Source organism: Aplysia californica, unplaced genomic scaffold (assembly GCF_000002075.1).
Source record: "Aplysia californica isolate F4 #8 unplaced genomic scaffold, AplCal3.0 scaffold00043, whole genome shotgun sequence".
Taxonomy (NCBI): Eukaryota; Metazoa; Mollusca; class Gastropoda; order Aplysiida; family Aplysiidae; genus Aplysia; species Aplysia californica.
This window is the reverse complement of record NW_004797313.1, coordinates 139,378-144,953: the sequence shown is the minus strand read 5'-3', so window position 1 is coordinate 144,953 and position 5,576 is coordinate 139,378.

Sequence of the window (5,576 nt, the reverse complement as noted above, 5' to 3'; positions counted from 1 at the left end):
CACACACACACACACACACACACACACACACATACTCTCTCTCTCACTCACTCTCTCTGTAATCAAGTCTTAGTGTCCATCCACACTGACCTCTTTTACTGTATCCTCCACCGCCAACCTCTGAGTCCCCTTCACAAAGAAAGGATACGGCGTGGCGTACCTGCTAGGGCACCCCTCAGGTCGCCAGCCTCTCTTCTTCAACCAGGACGACATACTGGAACTTACTACTTACTGAGGGGGGGGGGGATCGCTGTGAGTGAGACAGCGTAGTGAAACCTTTTTGTCCTTTTTCAAAATTTTCCTTTTTTGGGGGGTAAGAGTTTGCCGGCACTTGCAACACAATAAGTTCATATGAGTGTCGAAGATTAGAGGTGTTACAAGAGAGTAACAAACACAGAAAATAAGTAGGGGAGATCAGGACGATATATGTTTGATAGGAAAGAAGGAGCAAACTACACCAAAGCACCCGCCAACCACCCACAGTGGTGAAACCAGGCGCTCATCAAAATAATGAAATCGAAGAAACCGCCACTTTTCCGTCGTTTTTTGGCGATTCTTTCGAAGTTTTATTTTTGGGGGGTCAGCACCTTTTAGGCTCATTCAAAAACACAATTGTGTCAGGACGTGGTGGAATCAGGCACTCGTCTATGTTTGGGCATATAGAGTTAATGTTATTATCTTAAAGCTTGTTTATTTGTCTTGGTTTTTGGTGGGGAAAAAATACCCTTCTATAATCTATAGAAGTCGAGATATTTGCAATTGAAGGGGGTGGGGGTCGCCTTGTTTCAGAGGTAACATTTGTGAGAAAATGGACGCCAAAGTTGGGAGACTTCTAAAGCTTTAGAGTTCTTGGAAACTGTAAATGTACATTTTCTGTGCCTTTAATCAAGTTTTTCCAGTAAAATCCACACAGTAATGCATTTTAATGGACATAAAAGATGTTGAGCCGAAAGATAAAAATTCATCAAAAATTGCATACAGAAAAAAATGCATTTTCCTTCGATTTCATTATTTTGACGAGCGCCTGATTTCCCCACGATGCCTCACATTTCTTTGCGGATTTTAATTAAAAACGTTGAGTAAAGCCACAGAAAAGTAAACTTTTAGTTTCCATGATCTCTTAAACTATGGAAGTCGCCAAACTTTAGCGGCCATTTTCTCGCTAATTTTACCTCAGAAACCAGACGACCCCTACCTTCTTAATAGCAACTATGTTGACTTCTATTTAAGATAGATGGGTACTTTTTTCATTAAATACAAGGTAAATGAACAAGCCTTTGGATGACACCAATAACTCTCATGCCCAGAAATTGATGAGCGCCTGATTCCACCGTATCATGACATGACACGGCATACTTTGCCCTAATTTCGTTCAGAAAAGGTGTTCGTAAAGATAAGGATATCCAGTTCGTCGACATAGTGTTATAAAAAAAGTAACCTGCTCAACTAGCCAGTTGCTTTATTCGGCGATAGAAAATCGATCCACAGCTTGGTACGTGATCAAACTATGGAAATGAACTTGCTATCAGGACATTATCGGACATGGCATTGTCCATCTGCGTTCCATAAATATGTCCACTTTTAGAGATATTCAAAGAAGTGCATTCGAAATAGCTTGACATGTTGTGAAACACAACATTTTTAAAGTCAACATAATCAAAAGTGGGTTTCTCTTGATTCTAAGCTCACATTTGATGAATTCTCTAAAAATTCCATTTAAGGGAATTTTTCTGTATTCAGTTATTTGCATTACATGGCTTGGACATTTCACGAAAATATTTGCAAAGGTACGCAATGTACTGTTCACACAGGTCGTGTGATTATTTTGTACATTTTTAAAATATAAGAATTTCTGTTTCGCCAGGTAAATGCAACTCACACCCAATCAATTTATTTTTGCTAGTCCTTATAAGAGAGAAACGATATTAACCCCGATTCGTGTATCCAAAAGGGAGTTGTCAAAACAGAAAGCAGGGACCTGGGGAAAAAAGCAATAACAACGAAAAGCTTGATGCTAAGAGCACTTGACTTAAAATATGTTAAGAATTCATAATACAAGTTCTCAAAAGTTGTTTAAGAACACATAAACGAATTTTGAAAACAACAGGGGTCTTCTATTCATTACTAATAACCAGGGGCGAAGGCTGACTTGTTTGACAGGGTAATCAAAGTGAAACGGGATCAGAATCAGATATGGCCTGTAGATATCACACAAGAATCTTACTCGAGGCGGCGACTCTGAGTTGTGAATGAAAACAAATCCGGAATTCATATTGTATGCTCAACCGCCAAAATAATCGGGAAAGTATCTTTTTAAATATCAGTTCCAACTAAAATTAAATTTAACTTTAGATGTGAATACATAAACACAAAGCAAAGAAACAAAGATGTCAGTACTAGATCTATATGTTATAGATCTACCAGTGAGTCTAACTCTTTGGTAGAACATGACAATTATCATTTTTTAAATTTCACATTTGGCTGTTTTTGTTAGCCTTTCGCGGCCAGGGGCTGGTGTCATAATCGAGGTCACGACCTGATTATAGGACGGTAAAAAATGGAGGGAAAAAAACAAGCACGTGGAACAGTCAATAGATTATTAGGAGTTGGTTCCCCTACGTTTGTGAGGTAGACTCGACCAGTGTAAGTTAGCTTACTTAATCAGGGCTTGTGATTGATTTTAACTGAGGCCCCAAAGGGGTGAACAGGGTATATGTGGCAATGAAACAGCTTTGACTGCTATGCACATGTTCCCTTCAATTCTATTGGTAGACTCTTCCAGCCTTACTTTAAGCTTACTTAATCAAAGCTTGCGACTGCTTATGGAGTGGCCCGAGAGGGGTGAGGAGGCTATTTCTGTGGCCGTGAAACCGTTTTGAATGTTAGGCATACTGTTCATTGTTGATTACGAACATCTTTTTACATTTAATTTAAGAGGTTTACGTTTAAGAATGAATTTAACAGCGACAATGTTTCGAAATCAGGAAGGGAAGCAGTGATTATTTGATTATATAGACGCTTCGCCCCTGCTAATAATATGATAAAAGCCCATAATGTCGCAAAAAAAACAAACCAGCAAGAAAGAAAACAAAACAAACACATAAAATAAATAAACAAACAAGCAATCAAACAAACAAAACACGTCGTGATATCAGATTGACTTTTTTCCTTGATGTCTTCTACAAAGTAAAGAAAATTGCCCAAAGTTTCGGGGAGGCAGAACTGTGAGTATTCAGATGTTCCTTCAAGGTCATATTTGATAGCTTGTTCTTCGATATGTCTAGATTCTGCATTTCTTTCAAATCCAAAGCAATCTGTTCAATTGATAGTCTATGCTAACGTGACAAATACACAAATAAAGAGCTGTGTGTAATAACATGGTAATTACAACCATACACATTCCTTGTATCCTTTGCTTTTCTTTAAAAATCTCATCACGATCGACATTTAAATAGACAATTCTCCTTTTAAGTCGTTAATCAACAATTACCTTGCAAGATTCAAGAATCCATGTTTCTAATCTTCAAAAACAAAAACGGGAATATTTGACGTAATGAAGATCATATTCATACTTTTAAAATTCAAATAATAATTGGAACATTAAAAAGTTAAAGCTCAATTAAGTGCACTAATTAGAGCGGTCCCAATCTCCCTGAACGTTCACAAGAATTCGCAAAGACTTCAATTAGTTCAATAGTCTATCTTGTCTGTTTAATTGCGTTACCCGTTTCGGTCCCCTGGGGGACATACGACATTGTAGCGTTTGGGAACATTCCATCATTATTCACATATTCCACGTCTGTCAATCGCCAAGTAGACCTATTTTACCTACCTGTTAACAGCCAGGTGAACCAGGAAAAAAGCGTAAAGCACCTTTTCTAAAGATAAAAAGTTCTACCCGACGGAGCAGGGAATCAAACTTGCAAATTTTTATTCTGTGCAGGATACCATATTTTAGTGTAATAATAGCTCGTCTGTCAATGTATGACGATGACAAATATATCCGCATAGGAGAATATTGTTTCAGTGAAAGAGAAGAATTTGAAGAATTACAGGTTAAGACATCTTATGGCTTCTGTTGTGTCCAATGAGACCAATTCTAGCAAAGAAAAATTTTCTACATTTTGAACATGTAAAAGCTTCACTTCCACTGTGGATGTGTGCAGCTTGCAGGCTTCTCTTTTGGTTTCAGCATTTCTTGTTCGTGAAACTTCATGTTATCATTTGCTGCCCACTGTGACTGCTACTCAACAACTGGGTCTGTCAGGAGCTAGGTTCTCCCATGTCGAAGTATCTATCTCCTTCAGAGACATTTTCAGAGTGTCTTTATAGCGCTTTTTTGGTTCACGAGCCTTACGCTTCCCTGAGGACAGCTCAGAATAGAATACTACCTTTGGGATTCTGAAATCAGACATTCTTACGACATGGCCAGTCCGGCGAAGTTGAGTGCTTTTGGACTCAGTTAACAGACTCTCGGCATTTGCCATTTTCAGAACTTCGGTGTCTGGTATTTTAATCCTGCCATTTGATGCCAAGAATTCTCCCGAGACTGGGTAGAAAAATAGAAACTTGTTGTTCGTGAACGTCAGGCGTTTGTTCGTAAAATCTTATTGAGGTACATTTTTGATGAAGTATAACCCCATTCTAAACACAGAATACGATTTTCCAAAGACGAAACACGGTGTAATCAAACAACCAAAACATCCAGCTAAGTACCAATATTGAAGCACACAATGCCATAGATCTTGTAATCATTTTAATTGGCTGTGAGACGTAGGCAGTAGGCTGTATGACAGACACATTAGGCAACTTTAGAAGTTTCACACACTATTCTTGTGTTCAACCATAGGTATCTAGTGCAGGGCGTAGTGATAGACCTGGAAGTGCTTGACCGTGTGGGGCTGACCTGCTTTGTGGCCATAATAATCATGGCCAGGCTCAGAGTAACCAGCCACGTCATCGGCACTGAGGCCGAAAGAATGCCACCCCAGATTTTCTACGGCGTACTCACAGAGGACCATAGAACACACTGTAGGTCTTTAAAGAAATACAGTCGAGACTGCCTTTACGGTTATAAACTGTCTAATACATTCACCTATATAAACGGACCACTCTCCACTTCCCCTTACTGAAAAAACAAAACAAAACAATTATGATGCCATTGTCAATGACGTCCACATGTATAAAGCAACCGTGGCCGTCTGGTAAAACTTTTTTCGACAGTAGTACTGTATCATTATATACAAAGGCTGTGTCAAGGAACACCAGAGGTTCTGTGATATCGCTCCAAAAGACTTCAATCATTACAGTAAAGACAGGCCTCAGACTTGCATGGCGTGCACAAACCAACATATATCGCAAAAGCCCCGACGCATTCCACCATGATTCTGACCATCTGACCACCGCGGAGGAGCGGCGAAAAGCCCCAATGTCTACTTCAAGAGCAACCACCTTCCCTCGTCCCCATACTGTTCTCTAGTGTATGCCTCTCGCGTTGGATTCATCAGCCAGACTCAAACCAACGAACGAAAGAAAAAAATAAGAAAATTTTAAAGCAACAGTAATAATAATAATAA